Source organism: Alexandromys fortis, unplaced genomic scaffold, assembly GCF_014885135.2.
Source record: "Alexandromys fortis isolate MF-2015 unplaced genomic scaffold, M_Fortis_MF-2015_v1.1 scaffold_97, whole genome shotgun sequence".
NCBI lineage: Eukaryota > Metazoa > Chordata > Mammalia > Rodentia > Cricetidae > Alexandromys > Alexandromys fortis.
In genome coordinates, this window is record NW_026067981.1 from 3,435,774 (window position 1) to 3,453,810 (window position 18,037).

The following is an 18,037-nucleotide window of genomic DNA, read 5'->3' on the forward strand; positions in this document are numbered from 1 at the left end:
AAATCTGCAGAGGGCCCTGCAGAACGTGCTGTAGCAGTGAATGTTTGTCACAAATGTTGGAGATTCTAGGGAGGGTAGTAGCATCTCCATCTGGCAAATAAAGGATCTCAAGGATCTCGAGGCTGAACAGCTTCTCCAGTTAATGGAAAACAACCCAACCTTAGAACAGTTCCAGAACCAGAACAAAAAGAGAAACACGCTGTGAGCCACAACGTGGGATTTTGAATTCTCTAATAACATTACCAACAGTAAACAGAAATAGGCAGAATCATGTTAATGTCATATCTTATGTAACATACCCAAAGTATTGTCAACTCAATGCAATGACTGTTTTACATGAGTTGTCTTACATTCTTTCCTTCCGTGCTGTCTTTGGAATCTGGTGTATGGGTTTCATATGTATGATGCACCTCAGCTGGACAAGCCATAATGCAAGGGCTCTGCAGGCATGCAGGCAGCTATGCTGCTCAGCAGTAAATGTCTCAGAAACAACAGCTCTAATTCTGCTCAGTTCTCTGCTCTCTTCCCTGACGTATCCCTTCCATGGCAGATCCTAGAGTCTAGGAGAAAGATGCTCAGGCAACAACCTTGACTCTGATGGAAATCTGAGTCCTTGGCATTTTCAAAGCCTCCACCGCCCTCACCCCACACCTTTTGTGGCTGCGTGTTCCGCTACCCCCATTCAGCTTCACGGGTGCTGCTGCCACTTTCTGAGTGGGTTCAGTTTGAAAAGCAAAGGGAGCCAGGCTGAGTAGACAAATGTTTAACTCCATCTCTGTGTGTACCCTGTAATTTAATGCTAAATCCAGCTCAATTCGGTTTCTGTGGCAACCAAAAGCACCAGCTTCTCCAGGGCTCAGCTCATCGCTGCTGTCAGAGTCCTAAACACAGGGTGACTACAAAACATTCAACTTCCCCAATATCGCGGCTCTGATGTTCTAGAAGCTCAAGCTGCAAGTACAAAGACACAGTATGGGAGCGCCTAATCACAGAGCATGCAGCAAAAGCAAGAGCAGGATTAAGGAGGCTGTCTTCATAGACGCCTCTAGAAACGGGGCTGAGTTACTCAGGCTTCGGAAGACTCTTCAGACCACAATTTAGTCAAGCGTACTAACTCACTCTTGCCGTCCCAGCAATCAGGAGGGTAAGACAGGAAGCCTGTGAGTTCCTTGCAAGCCTGGGCTGCAAAATAAAGAGGTGGACTTGGGTGGGGAGGCTTTGACTTGACACAGTCCTTGACAACCCACAAGCTGTGGGTTCTGTGGCAGCCACATGCCCTCACTAGCAACTGGCCTACTTTCTTTTTTTCTTTTCCTTTTTTTGGTTTTTCAAGACAGGGTTTCTCTGTAGCTTTGGAGCTTGTTCTGGAACTAGCTCTTGTAGACCAGGCTGGCCTCGAACTCACAGAGCTCCGCCTGCCTCTGCCTCCCGAGTGATGGGATTAAAGGCTGTGCCACCCACCACCTGGCAACAACTGACCAACTTTCACTTACTTTCCTTCAGCATGTAGTGTGCACGGCGCTAGAGAGGTGGACTTAATTTTAGCTTTAGCCTTTAACTAGATGCCTCTGGAGCTTGACTTTGGGTCTAGCACGTGGAACCATCCTGGAAAATGCTTGGCTAGGGCTGGAAAGAATGATTTGTAAGTGTCCTTCTGACAGGTGCCAACCCTTCCCCAACTGGATTTGTGTTGCTTTCCGTGGTTGAATAAAGAAACTGCCTTGGCCTTTTGATAGGGCCAAGCACTTAGGTGGGCAGAGTAGACAGAACAGAATTCTGGGAAGAAGAGCAGAGTCAGGCAGATGTCATGAATCTCTGGCCTGAGACAGACATAGGTTAGAATCTTGCTGGTAAGCCACAGTCACATGGTGATACACAGATTTAATAGAAATGGGTTAATCAAGATGTGAGAGTTAACCAATAAGAGGCTAGAGCTAATGGGCCAGGCAGCAATTTAATTAATACAATTTCTGTGTGATTATTTTGGGTGTAAGCTAGTGGGGTAGCCGGGACAAACAACGGGCCCTGCTCCTCTTACTACACCCAACTCTGCTAAGATCATGCTCCCTGAGAAGTCTCTGGAGCAGTGACATCCAGGCATTTTTCTTTCTAACCCTAATCCACAAGACAAAATACAAGTAACATCATGACCCAACACCCGATCTAGCCATCTTCGAGAAAGATCCCCCAATACATTCTACACATCGCCACTCTTCAGACCACAATTTAGCCAAGCATAGTAGGTCACTCTGTGGTCCTAGCATTCCATAGGGTAAGAGAGGGGGATTGTGAGCTCCTGGCTAGACTAGCCTGGGATGTGTAATAAGACCCTGTCTTAAAAAAAATCTAATTAAAAAAAGTAAGCAAGAAGAGCAAAACTCCCCTGGTTCCTCCGATGATCTCCTGTATGTCCTCAGAATAAAAGCAAGCCCATTGACCTGGAAGAGACTGCAGAAAGGAGAATGGGGCCTCTGGTGCCAAGGCTTCAGGCTCACAGTCCTCTGTTATCTCAGGCTGACTCAGTCTTCCCAGTCTGAGGTGCTCTCCACCCTGGTATGCTCAGTCTCTTCTCTTCTGTCTGATCTCACTCAGCCATTGCTCTCCGCTACTTTCTTTCTTTTCTTTTCTTTTCTTTTTTTTTTTTTTTTTTTTTTTTTTTTGGTTTTTCGAGACAGGGTTTCTCTGTGGTTTTGGAGCCTGTCCTAGCTCTTGTAGACCAGGCTGGTCTCGAACTCACAGAGATCTGCCTGCCTCTGCCTCCCGAGTGCTGGGATTAAAGGCGTGCGCCACCACTGCCCAGCTTCTCCACTACTTTCTTTCAGCCAAGAAATCTGTCCATTTTCTCCCCTGCCCTGCCCTTGTCACCATTGCAATTTTACACCTTTGGCTTAAAGACATGGGGACAACCTCTGGTTCCCCCACTGAGCACAGAGATTTGAAATACAGAAACACTTTCTGATTTTGCTCAGTCTTTTGTTCGGTGTCTACTACAGTATTTGGCAAAGAGAGGATGCCTAAGATTCTTTGTTGCATGAGTGATGGAATTTCAAGTGATAACTCCTAATGAAAATATTTGTTAACAACTTCCTTGAAAAGACATCTAATGATAATCCTAGCTACTGGGAGGCTGAGGCCGAAGGACTACAAGTTCAAGCCTGGGCCACAGAAAGAGTTCAAGGCCAGCTCAAGCAATTTAGCAAGACATTGTCTCAAAAACAAATAAATACATTTTTAAGAGCTACAACTGGGGCTCAGTGGTAAAATACCTGCCTAGCTGCTGTAAAGCATTGGGTCCAAAATCCATTGCTTCTTGTATTCTAAACCGTGGTTCCCAGGCTCTATCATTGTCAGAGTATAGTATTATGGAGGTGTGGTACCTGGCACAAAATGATAAAAAAAAAAATTAGGCCTTTATCAAGTTTCCTAATTCCATCCAATTCGGTATGGAATATGTCTGTCATGGAGACATAGCATCTTCTGCATGTTTGATATGGGTATAGAATTCCAGTGTCGCCAGGCAGTGGTTCAGCACTCGGGAGGCAGAGGCAGGTGGATCTCTGTGAGTTCAAGGCCAGTCTGATCTAGAAGAGCTAGTTCCAGGAGGTTCCAAAGCTACAGAGAAAACCTGTCTCAAAAAAAAAAAAATGTCAGTGTCAGGACATTATGGTCCCATGTGGCCTATTCATCCATCCATCCATTCATTCATTTATTTCTGAGCTTCAAAATGTATACTCTTAATCTCTCAAGCGCTAAGGTCCCCTCTGCATCCAGATGAGAAGGCCTGCAGAGGTCTTGCTAAACAGTCCTGCCTACTCAGTGCATAGTCCCTGGCAGGGTGCCAGGCACAGGTTGGATGTTCCATGAAAGGCAAGTGTTTTGGGGTGTGGGTTTTCATGTAAGGAACAACCTAACAGGCTCTGTCTATTTCCAACAAAGGCTTCAAAGCATCCCCAACTAGTCAATCTTCGGCTGTCTGGGAGCCTGGCAGCGGCAATCAGGCAAGCTGCTAGCAGCACCTTAGGGGAGACAGCCATTAATTACAAAGTCATACAAATTCTGCAGGAGCAAAAAAAGGCCTGAGTCATGGCCCAAGGCAAAAAAGACAACACTAAGAATCTCTGTAGCTGTTTTAGGAGCTGTTCTAATTTTCTAGACAAGGAAATTAAGGCCTACATGAGCTTGTCCAAGGTCGTACATCTAAGAGGCCAATTATACTAGAAAGAAAGAGGAAGGAAGGAAGGAAGGAAGGAAGGAAGGAAGGAAGGAAGGAAGGAAGGAAGGAAGGAAGGAAGGAAGGAAGGAAATAAGAGGCTCAAAGGTTAAGAGACTGCTCTTCCAGAAAACCCAGGTTTAGTCCCCAGCACCCACTTGGCAGCCATGACTGTCTATAATTCAAGTTCCAGGAAACCCGATACCCATGGCAAAAAACACCAATGCACATAAAATAAAATAATTTAAAATAAAAAAGGAAGGAAAACTCCTGAAGAAGGTAGAGGATATGGAAAGGAAAAGGGGTGGGTAAGTCAGAAGGAGTGGGGAGGGAGGGAGGGAAAGGGAAGAAGGAGAGGGAAAGAGAGTGTGTGTTCTCCAGCAAGCTCTCTGCAGAGCAAAGCGCTTAGGGAAGACACTAAGGCCCCTCCCCCCAGGGGTGGCAGTGTGGCCAGGCCTCTCTAGGCTGGAATCTCAGTGAGTACCCATCCTGCCTCCCATCCTTCGTCCTTTCTTACCCTCTGCACAGCACCGCATTCCTGGCTGGCCTTGCTGCAGGGCCCTTGCTCCCTGCCTGCAGAATAGCATTCGGCAAATCTTGGCTGTCAGTTCCTTTCCCGCAGGCAGACTGCAGTGGTTTTTTTAGAAGGTGGACTGCCTGCCTAGGGACCTGTCACAGTGAAGGATTCCAGCGAGCTGGCTCTCCCCGTTTATACACTGACCTGCTCCCAGCTCTCCTTCTTGTGCTCTTGCCATCTTTTCCCGTGTCCCTCTCTCCCCACTTTTCATTTTCTCGATACAGTACACCAGTGTACCCCTCCTGCATTCCCAAACAACCCTGGACTGGATTAGCCTTTTTTTTTTTTTTCTGGCCCAGGCCTTCCTAGACTCTCAGTGTTCTAACAGCAGGACTTAATCATTGGTTTACTGGATAAAATGTGGTTGGAGGTGGGGTAATTGTCCTTTAAAATTAAACGGCGGGGAAGACATCAGAGTAAATATTTGTTGGTGTGATTATTTCTTTAAAAAAAAAGAAAGAAACTTTCAACACAAATGAAGACAGCAGAAACAGCGGCAGAGACGCGATAAATTGAGGTAAGAGCCCTAGAGCTCTCTGAACCAACCTCTGACCTCTTCTGAATACGATATTTGTGTGTTTGCGATATTCTGTTGTCTTTTGTGGCCGTTGTTTGTGTCTTGTCTTGTTTAGTTTTGTTACACAGGGTCTCACTTTATAGTGCAAGTTGGCCTGGAACTCATTGTCTAGCCTAGACTGACGTTGAGCTCACAGGGACCTGCCGGCCTCAGACCCCCAAGTGATGCTGTTACAGCAGGTACCACCACTCTGGACTTCAGTTTGGCTCCTCCCTTCCTGTTTTCCGTCTTTCCCTGCAGCTGTTTTGCCATCTCCTGTCTAACCACCCCATTGCTCCTACCCTCCAGCTACCTCATGGACTCTCACCTCCAGTCCCAACACCTTCAGTGGCTCTCATTACCCACAAAATAAAGCCCAGCTCCACAGACGGACGTTTGAAACCCAGCCCGAAGTACAATGTGGTACCCAAAGGTTTTCAGGTTTTGCCGTTGCCTCGCACATCCCCATCCCTGAGTGGCAAACTCTTTCCCACGCTTCCAGGTCCATTCTTCTGTGTGAGCATCGGCCGGTTCCAGCCTTTGCCTGACTGACGCATACTCACACACACACATACATATCACCTCCCCCACCTCTCTTCCCTACTATTTCCCCGGGTAGCATGAAAAGAAAATCACATTGTTTCCACACTTGCACCCATCCCTTCCTCAGCACTCTAGGAATATAGATCACACCTTGTTTCTTTGTGGTTTAGTCACTGACTCTTCCACAAGGATTTGAACTTAAACGTTCAGCTGATACTTACTAAATTGATGTCGGCACTTACACAAAAAGGTACAAATGGATACAGAGCAAACTGCATGCAGCCTTTCTGACCACCCTTACTGGAAAATAGAATTCCTCACCCTCTCACAGGGTCCAAACCCGTGAATGTGGAACTGACTTTTCTTTGCCTTCTGCCTAAAGAGTGACTGCTTCCTGTCCGAGGGCCAGACTGCTTACGCAGCTGGAATCAAGCTGTCTGACAAGGCAGCTGTCACTTTGCATTCCACAGAACGTTTCCACCACAAAAACTGTCCCAAATGCTAAATCTTTCATCAGTGGCAGAGCTGATTCGTGCGATTTAAATTAGGAATTCTACGTAGCAGAATTTTGAGGCAAATAGAGAGAAAAAGAAGAAGAGTTGCCGTTGTTGGGTCTTTTCATTGAAACCAAGTCTGGGCTCAGAGCATCGTGGACCCTGGGTGACCAAGTTGTTGGGAATGTTGGATATGACCTTCCCGGGTTCACCCCCTCATGGTGTTGAAAGGCTCTGCACAAATCCACAACTCGTTCAAGCCCACTCAACTATCTGCACACTAGGACAAGGTGAAAGTTCAAAACAAATCCCACTGGCCTCCTAAACACTAAAACCTCTGTACCCACTGCTAACACCTGTCTTCTGCCACCAACACAGCAAAACATTTTAGAGACAATGTCAGTCACAGAGCTACTTTGGGTCAGGATGCTGGAGCCCATCCCTGGCTGCCTTCCTGGTGCATTCCTCTCTCATCTCTTACACAGGCCACCCCTCTACAACAGTGGGTATCCTCCAGGTGACCTTTAATAACTAAATTCCTTTCAAGAAAGGAGTAAACGCCTTCAGCTTTCTCCTTGGTGCCCCCTCCCCATGCCCCTTCTCTTCCTGTACTTTACATGGTAAGATTCCTCAGGACTCATTCCTGTCCTCTGGCTGCCATGATTCTACCTCTCTTACATTCCTGGAAAAAATCATTTTCACTGCTTCCACTATGAGCAACTCCTACAGGACACAGACTTCCATATCAACCCAGAGTCTCCCCTCCATTCTGTGCCTGTTGGTAGGATGCCTTCTAAATAACTCTGTTAGCTGTCTCAGCGCAACTCAGATTAAGTAGGGCCAAAGGCAAGTTGCCTTTACCAAACCCCAGTCCACAAAGAAACAAAACAATAATGTGAGACTTCATTCCTTCAGTGTCCCTTGCCTTCTTGAAAGATGCCACCTGGGCTGGAGAGATGGCTCAGAGGTTAGGAGCATTGCCTGCTCTACCAAAGGTCCTGAGTTCAGTTCCCAGCAACCACATGGTGGCTCACAACCATCTGTAATGGGGTCTGATGCCCTCTTTTGGCCTGCAGGCATAGATACAGACAGAATATTGTATACATAATAAATAAATAAATATTAAAAAAAGATGCCACCCACCCAGGTATAAGATCAACTGTACGGGTTAGCATGAACTGTTAAAACCACATTCAGGTGACAACATCTCCACCCCGCTCTTTCCCATTGCTACACTAACACCTAATCTCACCAATCTGCCACCTAAATTTTCTACAGATCCCTCAGCTCTCCATAGATCTTCCTTCCCATCACAGACCTTTCATATGCTGCTGCTCTGCTTTCTAGAAAGTTCTTCCTTCTACTTAGCTACTTAGATCAATAATCATTTACTCAAGAAAGATGGGTTACTTGGACTTCCCACAGGGCAGAGAACCCTGATTGCTCTTTGGGCTGACGAGGGAGGGGGACTTGATTGGGGGAGGGGGAGGGAAAGGGGAGGCAGCGGTGGGGAAGAGACAGAAATCTTTAAGAAAGAAAGAAAGAAAGAAAGAAAGAAAGAAAGAAAGAAAGAAAGAAAGAAAGAAAGATGGGTTAGACCTTCTACTGGGGTCAAAATCCCCCATCATGGCTGAGCTGCCATAGGTCTGGTAACCTTTCCAGTTCTCCACTGGTGGTGTGGTGATTTGATGGACATACGTCACTTCTCATACTGAGAGCTTCTGTGGACACGCGCAGACTCTGCTAGCCTTGTAATCATCTACAGGAAGCAGCAACCACACCTGAGTTGGGTCACTATATCATCAGCTCCTGCCTCAGCTCCTCTGGCCCAACCATGTATCACATAAATATCTGTTTAATGAATGAATAAGAAACGAAGTGTCTGGAGTTACCGTGACTGTCATTGAGGAGGTCCTTCAGAGAACTGTCACCCATAAACATCTTTATGACCTGGGACAGATTTCATTAAAATCTCTTATGATTAAGAAGTAAGTAATACAGAGTATGAAGTAAATAAATACCACTTTATTCTTGTGTTAAAATTAATAATATTCCTAAAAGTTTCTTCTGAATGTTAAGCTATGAGATAGATGGCCATGGAAAGTTTGATAACAAAGACACACACACACACACACGCGCGCGCGCGCGCGCTCCAAGAAATGGCTGTGGACCCTACATTCCTGGGAAATTTCCTTCAGACATCAACTTGCAGTTTGGTTTAGACATCAATTCACCAAAACCCAATCAATCCCCAGAGAATTGGTTTCACAGATTGACTTTTTGAGCAAAGTGGCAGGGGTTCTGTGGTAGTTTTAAAGAAAATAACCCTTAAAAGGAGTGCCACATTGGGAGGTGTGACCTTGTTGGAGTAGGTGTGGTCTTGTTGGAAGAAGTGTGTCACTGGGGAGGCAGCTGAGGTCTCAAGATAGTGCCCAATGTTTCAGACCACTTCCTGTTGCCTGTAAGATGTACAACTCTCAGTTACTTCTCCAACACCATGTCTGCCTGCATGCCACCACGTCCCACCATGATGATAACAGACGGAACCTCTGAACTGTAAGCGAGCTGCCCCAACTAAATAAGAGTTGCTTTGGTCATTGCGTTTCTTCATAGCAACAGAAACTGTTGGACTCTGGCGTCCAAACACCGAGAAGGAGTCGCCCCCAGAGACCATCTCACACACTACAGCCGATGCAAAAGCATGAGGATTTTATTAATTCTGTCATGACAGGGTCCCCCAGCATTCGGGAAGCCGAGGGACCTCGAATAGCGGGTACAGTCTACTTTTAAAGGGGCCACAGAAGCAAGGGGGGTTGTTCTTTGACTATTCTGATTGGCTTATTTGAAAGGGCTATTACCAATAATTGACTGGAGAGCTGTTGCCAGATCAGATGAGGTAAGAGGTCATTTTGACCCCGTTTCCCAGGGGACAGAACCAAAGCATACGTATATGGGTAATTGTTCAGGAACTGAGTACGTGCAAGTGTAGCTGTTAGGTCCTTGGTTCCCAGGGGAGGAGGGGAAGCACTATGGCACAGAGGCTGAGAGGATTCAGAATTGTCAAAAATGGCTTCAGGATTGTCTTAAAGTCTTACACTACCTCCTCTTATTTGGTCAAATATCTCAATCTTGAGATATTAGTAAATTTGGAGGACCAATTGGATCTGTATACAGAAATTAACAAACAAGTGTTATAGACCCATCATAGATCAATAAACTGTCAGATGAGACTATTTTCTCATATTAGGGAGGTCCTGCTGACAAGCATAGCCAACAAGATTGTGTCAAGCTGGGGTCAGTACTATTTAGCAAAGAAAAGGCTCCCACTATCAGATTAAACAGTCACTGGCCTGTATTAGAGCTTGCCAGCAGTGAAGCAGGAGTTGTAGAAGGGTTTTTAGGACTAGGAGTGGAGCCCAGGGCCCTGGAAAGGGGGGCTACCTCGGCAGGGGCTCATTGGCCCTGGTCAGTTAATACTGGGTTGGGCCCTAGTACTATGGTCATTGGAGGTGTTACAACTCACAGGGTGAACAGAATCCCTATGTCTTTTTTTTTCTGGATCATATAACTATAAACCCCAAGTATTGCCTGTCAGATTTTTTTTTCTCAGTAAAAGTGATTGTGATTTCAGACATTTTTTCTGGTGTGGTACGGGTGAAAGAGACTAAGTCCTTTTTGTTAACCCTCAACCAGGAGACATTGACATTGGTTTTACATCCCCAGGCAGCACAATAAACTTTAGCCGCCCCCCCCACACATTTTTCCCCCCGGACAAACATATCATTCAGAATATTTGCATACAGGATAAAAGTTTCCAGGGGTTTGCTCAGTATAAAATACACAGGTCAAAAGTTAGCTGGAGGAACCAGGTATCCAGGGGATGAACTCCAGTGGCTAGCCTTAAGGCTTGCCCAGTCTCAAAGTTAGTTAGGGTCCAGGTTAAGTCCTGAGGTATAAACATCAGGGCAAAGATCAGCAAGCCTGGCAGAATCAGGCCTCCTTGAGAGGATTTTGGGTACGTGGAAGCTTTTATTTGGATGGTCCTGGGTCGTCCTGTGGAGGTGTAGGCTTGACGTGAGATGCATGAATCCAGGCTGTAATACCGTCCACTTTGAGGGCGGTAGGTGTAGGGTCCCTTTCAGTGAGGTTTAAGGTTCTGAGACCGGTGTCTCCGAACGTACACAGAATCGCCAACCTGGAATGGGTGTGAGATTTCCGGGTGCCCGGGCTGGTGTTGGGAGGTGCCAGCAAAGAAGCAGGGAGAGTAGCTTAGTCCAGCGGGCAGCAGCAGGGATAGCTAGGGCCCCTTTAGGGAGGGTCTAGTCTGGCCTGCAGCAGCAGGCTCTGGTCAGATAAATACCATTTTATGTCCCAAGTCCTTCCCGACACCCATGAAGACAGCCCCGCCTCTCGCCCCTGGGAGACAAGTGGGGGAGATGTCTGAACCCCCGTGTCCAAATATTTCCTCCAGGGGAAATATTGCCAGCCTCCAGGGGCAGCTGTGGGGGATATGTATCTCGGATATCCCAGGAGGCTAGCTCTGCCACTAGTTGACAGAAATCAGGGGTAAGGGCAGGGGTATCAGCGAGGGCTTGAGGAGGCGTGGATTGCAGGTATGAGCGGGCAGCTGCTGTTCTGGCTGTGGGGTGCTGCAGCTTTTTTCATGTCCCTCCGGATATACCCCAGGCGTCAATTCTGGAACGAATGTGAGATTTCCAGGTTTCCGGGTGGCCAGGGGTCTCTATGCCTGGGCTCGGAGATCTGAAGAGCCTTCAACCGCGCCTGCAGATGGGGTTTGTGAGCAAATGGGTCATGAGGGGCCTTAGGAAACTAAGTGGGGGGTCCCCCATATTGGATCTCATAGGGGGTTAGTCCAAGCTGAGACGAGGTGTTTCGTACACAGAACGGGGCTAAGGGAAGGAGCTGTACCCAGTCTCTAGTGCCAGATTCCAAAGGCTAATTTGGTAAGGGCCTTTATTTATCCTTTTTACCTGTCCTGAACTCTGGGGTCTGTATGTACAATGTAATTTTTTTCAGTCTTACCTATGCCCTGACTTTTTTTGAGCAACAAGGCAGTTTTACCATCAACCTCGATTACCTTGAGCAGGCCAAACCTCGAGAAGATTTCTTCTTTGATCTTCTTAGTCCTGGTAAGAAAAAGCTTCTCTGCCATCCAGGTGATGTCCCTTTAAGTAGGCTGCTCAGGTCATTTATCATTGCTGCCCTGCCTCCTTACCAGCATGCACCACCAAAACCGGCTCTCCCTGGCATTGCCTAGCCCCAAGCTTTCCATAGCTGCGGTCTGGGAGCTGAGGGCAGTTGTTCTCTGTGAAACTTGTAAGCAGCTTGGGAAGGCTGTTTGGAATTGGGCTCCGGAACCTCCCAGGCCCCTCCTCGCTTCAGTCAGTTGCTACCTGTGGGGGCAGGTAAGCAGAGTTTCCAGGCTTGGGCTGTGACCAAGGCAGCTGGGAGGATTCAGCCAGCAGTGGCTGCAAAGCCTTCCTCAGCAAGGTGGGCATGGCGAAGGCAGAGAGTAGCCAGCTTTTCTTTACAGTCCTGGAGAACAGTAGGGAAAATCAAAGTCTCCAATAGGTCTTTTTTTAATCAGCAGTTCTTGTGTCCATTCATTAGTCAAATGCTTTAGACATAGTGAGGAGGAACCCCTCCCCTTTTTTTCTCCGTACACCCCAGAATCGAACACCTGGGTGCACAGCATAAGCAAGGGGGGGAATTTCAGTCCCGAGCCCAAAGTCCTGTAGGGCCACTCCTCACTGAAGACTGCATTTGGCCACTCAGGGGCTGCTCTGTCTGAGGCGGGCAATCTCTGCAGCTGTCGTCTTCTGTTGCCTCCCTATCTGTCTATTTTTTTTTTTTTACTAAGTCCTGGAGGGAGCATCTCTGCAGTCCCTCCATTCTCTGCAACTTGCTGTCTGATGCTAACTGGCCTATAAAATACATCACTACATTGGCTTGGCGATCTGCTGCCATGGGATTAAAATGGGTTTACATCTTGTACCGCTCTAATAATCTTTCTAAAAATCCTGTAGGAGTACTGTCAGACCTTTGCTCTTACCTTAGCCAAATTAGCAAATTAGTGGGGTGCTTTGCAACCCCCCCTCCTCCTTTTTTTAGACCCGCCAACTGGACTCTGGCAATAAAGATGGAGCTGCTCCCTACCAGCTGGAGTATTGAAGTCCCATCCTCTTTCTTGTCCAGTGATTGGGTTGGCCTGCTGTCAGCTCCTGGGACATTCTTTTTTGTCTCTGTAGTTAGGAGCACCTGTAAGAGCTGCTGGCAATCATCCCAAGTGGGCTGATGAATAACCAGAACAGATTCTGTAAACCCGGTCACGGCCTGAAGGTCCCGAGAAAAGGAAGGGTTGTAAGTAAAGATTTGAAGCAGAAAAAGGCAGTATTGTAACTGGCCTGCTACTGAGTGAAGGGGAAATGTTTGGGAAGTCATTTTTATTCTTCCCCTGTCCCAGTGTAGATGCTGAGTATTGAAGTTTTCAGGGCTAGGGCCCGACCAGCGGGGCTCCTCAGGAACGAAGTGCTTCCTCCCGGGGAGGAGGAGGGAGAAGTCTGTCATGCTCGGCTGGATATCAGGAAGAACCAGAGGTGCCTGGATTCTGGGTTTCTTTTGCTCCTGTACAGGAAAGAGAGAAGACAAAGGGCTTGGGGAGGGGCAGCCACCATCTCCTCCAGCAGTGGGGCTGCTTTAGGAATCAGGGAAACTGATGATGGCCAGGGGGCCGGTGCCAGGTTCTGAATTCCTGCAGGTGGATTTTAACAAAGACAAACCGACATACAAAAAACAAAAAATACAAAGAGACAGACATAAACTCAAAACTAGAAGCTGGTGCTCTCACCACCACTCTGGTGTAGAACTGAAAATACACAAGAACAAAAAGACAGACATAGACTCAAAATCAGAAGCCGCGCAGCAACAAACTGATACGAACCTGGAAGGGAGTGGGCGATAAGGGCCACACGCCCTAGAAACTAAGATGACCTAGTCGCTCCTAGTTTCACAAATTGCCAGTGAAGCGTCCTCCACGGCTGGGCCAGGGAGTGTTCCCGGACACGTCTGTCCCACTGCCTGGTCCCCTTCAAATATTAGCCCTGCGCAGGTACAATTCTCAGATTACTAATTCACAATTACACAGAAACAGACAAACAGACAGACATAAAAATGAGCTCGTTTCTTTATACCTCCAACTGGGTCTAGAGTGTGTCTGGGAGCGACTCGATTCCCGGTCAGGAAACCAAATGTTGGACTCCAAACACCGAGAAGGAGTCGTCCCCAGAGACCACACACCACAGCCGATGCAAAAGCATGAGGATTTTATTAATTCTGTCATGACAGGGTCTCCCAGCATTCGGGAAGCCGAGGGACCTCGAGTAGCGGGTACAGTCTACTTTTAAAGGGGCCACAGAAGCAAGGGGGGTTGTTCTTTGACTATTCTGATTGGCTTATTTGAAAGGGCTATTACCAATAATTGACTGGAGAGCTGTTGCCAGATCAGATGAGGTAAGAGGTCATTTTGACCCCTTTTCCCAGGGGACCGAACCAAAGCATACGTATATGGGTAATTGTTCAGGAACTGACTACATGCGAGTGTAGCTGTTAGGTCCTTGGTTCCCAGGGGAGGAGGGGAAGCACTATGGCACAGAGGCTGAGAGGATTCAGAATTGTCAAAAATGGCTTCAGGATTGTCTTAAAGTCTTACAAAACCTTAACTAAGACAGCTTCTATGCAAAAGTGTCACCTACACCGCTTACTAAAAACCACTGTTTCCAAACCTGGAAACCTGAGTTAAATACCAGGCTGTTCTCATGTAAGCTGAAATCTGAAAACAAGACTGTGGCTCTAGAGAGAAGACAGCCTAATTCACAGCCTTTAGTGTCTCCTGGCAACTCCCTGAGCCATGACAAAAGCCTGCCAACTGCTCTAGTGAAAGCTCTCTGCTGGAAAACAATCATCTCTTGCTGTTTCAATGCTACAGGAATGGGTTTGCTTAGCAAAAAATCCTGTGGATCCCAAGGCAGTTGAGAAAATGCTTCTCTCTCTGAAGTTGACTTGAGGGTGCTGGTTGCTACAATCCTCTGGCCACGTGGGAAGCAGGGCCAGTAAAATGTGAACCCTCACAGATCTTTGGAAGGATCTGTTAGGGAGAGGCTTCAGCCTTGGTAGAGCTGCAGAACTTGTCGGTGAACCACAAGGATCAGGAGATGAACGGGAATCAGCAGAGATTTCCTTTGCTTGAAAACCTCTGTCTTGTGTAAATCCCTATCCTCCTATATTTATTCCGCTGTAGGAGATGATAGTTTAGGCTTCATTGTCTCTGAGAAGTCCTCGTCAATAGGTGAGGACGACATGCGAACTATGGGGGATAAAATACCACAGTGGTAGTATGCTCTCTCGGAGGTGTGTCTGCAATACCCAGTCAATAGCTCTAATGCCTAAAACAACCACGGACAGTTGGCCAAATTATAAGTACTTTTTACAAAAGAAAGCTAAAATTTAGAATGTCCAGAGTTGATAAGGTGACTTAGCAGGTAGAAGCATTTGCCTCACAAACCAGATAACCTGAATTCCATCCTCAGAGCCCACAGCAGAAGAATCAGTTCCTAAAAGTTATCCTCTAACCTACGGACAGCTGTGACTGCCCACCACATACATGCACACACATACACATGCATGTGAACATGTGTACACACACATACGCGCACACACACCATTATACACACATAATGAAACTTGGCATGTTTACCCCCCCCCCCCCCCCGCCAAGGCCATGCAGCCACAGAAGAGGAACTGGAATCTGAACCCAGATCTGTCCCTTCCCCTCAAACCATGCTAGGTGCTAAGCCAGACGTGGGCAAGCAAATGGCAATTGCCTCCCATCCTTGTCCAAGGCACCCAGAATCTAACTTCCCTTTCTATTTCTACTTTCAAACTCCCCCGATCTTGATTCTCTGCTCATGATTTAGGCTAAATTCTACTTTTTGGTTTTCCTAAAGTGTAGAGAGCTACTGCTCTGATAAGAGATTCTGATTTCTAATTTCTTCATCAAAAGGGAGCATTCTCTTTTATAGTTTGCACACTTAAAACAGAAATTTTTTATACTCCATCTACTTCCTTCAGTTTCTATTCTGAAAGGAACATTAATTTTCACAATCAAAGATGCCCAAGCTTAGAAAGGTTGTTGGAAACCACACAGACTAAGTGTTGGCTGAGAGTAGGAAATTATTATTTACTTTGTTAGGTTAAAATGATAGTGTGAACCAGGTGTGGCAACACATGACTGTGATCCCAGCACATACATGATGCCTCACAACCACCTATAACTCCAGAACCAGGGGATCCTATACCTCTTTGGATTTCCATGGACACCAAGCATACAGGGAATACAAATACACAAGCAGACAAAACAATACTTACATAAAGTAGTGAGTAGTTTCTCAAAAGATGCATGCTTAGAAGAATTAAAACAGAATGTCTTCAGTGCAGAGGATGTGGCTTAGCTCCAAAGTGTTCACCAGGTGTCTTAGTGCTGGGGAATACTATTTTAAGGTGTGTGACTTTTGTCTTTGCTGCATTTGTGTGAAGCTGTGATTCTTTGCCTGCCTAAAACACCTGATGGTCCTAATAGACAGCTGAATGGCCAATAGCTAGGCAGGAGCAAGGATAGGCAGGGCTGGTGGGCAGAAAGTACAAATAGAAAGAGAAAGAAGAAAGAGGAGGAACAACGAGAGAACAAGGGGAGAAGGATGTCAGGGGCCAGCCACCCAGCTAGCCTTAGAGTAAGAGTGAAAGTAAGATGTACAAAAGTAAGAAAATGAAAAAGTTCAGGGCAAAAGATAGTCAGGATAATTTAAGTCAAGAAAAACTGGCAAGAAACAAGCCAAGCTAAGGCCGAGCATTCATAGCTAAGAATAAGCCTTCATGTATGATTTATTTGGGAGCTGGGTGACAGGACCCCCAAAAGGAGCAAAAAACATCACACTGCATCTTAGGGTTACTATTGCTGTGAAGAGACACCGTGACCACAGCAGCCCTTAAAAAAGGAGACATTTAAATGTGGTGGCTCGCTTACAGTTCAGAGTTCAGTCCATCATGGTGGGGAAAATGGTGGCATGCAGGCAGGCATGGTGCTGTAGAAATAGCTGAGGGTCCTACCTCTTGTGGGCAGCAGGAAGACAACTGACAGTCACACTGTGTGACATCCTGACTACAGCAAGCTTCAAAGCCCAACCACATGGTGACACACTTCCTCCAACAAAGCCACACCTCCTAAGAGCACCGCCCCCTTTGGAGGCCATTTTCTGTCAAACCACCACAGCAGGCATGAATAAAGCTGGGTTTACTCTCCAGCACCATATTAAACAGGCAGGTGGCACATGCCTGTAAACTTAGAATAGAGACAGGAGGGTCAGAAGTTCAAGTCATCATCAACTCATAGTACATTTGTAACCAACCTTGGGCCATGTGAGACCTTACCACAAAAAAAAAAAAAAAAAAAAAAAAAAAAAAAACAGCAATAACAAAAAGTTATGTCTTTACATCCATACTTCCAGCAAAGCAGGGCCTGGTAGCAATAACTAAGGCCTGAATCCAAGTGTGTGGGGGGGGGGGGTACAGAGACAGGAGGATGACCACACATTCTAGTCCAGCAAAGACTACACAGTGAGGTTGTGTTTCAAAAAAAAAATCTTTCAAGCAAAATAAAAAGAAGTTCAATACATATGGCAATATATTAACAATCATTTTATATAGATGATGAAATGGATACTAATTTTACTATTCCCTGTCTACTTTTCACAACTTTAAATACAGTAGTGGTATTTTAAGAGTTGTGGTAGCAAGAAGCTGAAAAGTAACCAACCCTATATGCTTATGTGGTTGACCCTTTATAGACCACTCTCTTCTATTATCTGATTGTGTTGTGGTGTTGAGAAGTGAAATGTTGACTTTTCTAGAATTCTGAATCTCCCCTTCTGCAGAAAACCACAGTGTTGCCTTGTTCTAGCTGCCTTGAGAGACATGTATCATGGGTTTTTCAGGTTAGAGTCCACGGTTCCTGGCACACAGTGTACCTCCCAGTCTCTGAGAGACAGAAGTACTCCCTCAGGCAGTAAAATGTTCAGGCCACTGTGTGTCTCTTTGTGTTCCCTTAGTAGTCAAGGAAGCACAAAAGCTTGACAGGACAATTGGTTTTAGACATTATCTCGTGTACCCTGTATGGCTGGCAAACTTCACTGTATCCTGGCAACTACAGCTGTATTGATCTTGGCAACTGCCATTGTAACCTGTTTCTGGTAAAGGTATAAAAAGTCTGATTGCTCTCAATAAAACTGTCATAGCCTCTGTGTGCTGTGGTCCCTCTACCCCACCGTGAGGTTTAGGCTGTCATCAAAGATATGCCTGGGAGATGCTGGGCTTCCGTACCAGCCCATCCCACTAGAGCAGAAACCACAGGAAAGCAAGGCACACATTTTTAGGTGTGTGTGTTTCCCAAGGCAAATAAAATTTACATATGCTATATGGCAGGTAACGCATTCATATGGCCGTAGACAATAGCACCAAGCCTAAAAAAGTGCATATCTTACTTTAAGAATACTTTATTGTCAAATGCTAGGAAGGGTCATCAGAGC

At 46.4% G+C, this 18,037-nt stretch overlaps 1 long non-coding RNA gene across 1 annotated transcript; it reads right to left on the reverse strand.

Annotated features, from left to right (window-relative positions):
- Positions 1-9,072: 9,072 nt before the first annotated feature.
- On the reverse strand, positions 9,073-14,103 carry LOC126511285 (uncharacterized). Its single transcript, XR_007594640.1, has 2 exons — positions 13,592-14,103; positions 9,073-13,501 (listed from the first exon to the last, which is right to left on the reverse strand). It is a non-coding gene; the product is annotated as an uncharacterized lncRNA (long non-coding RNA).
- Positions 14,104-18,037: the final 3,934 nt, after the last annotated feature.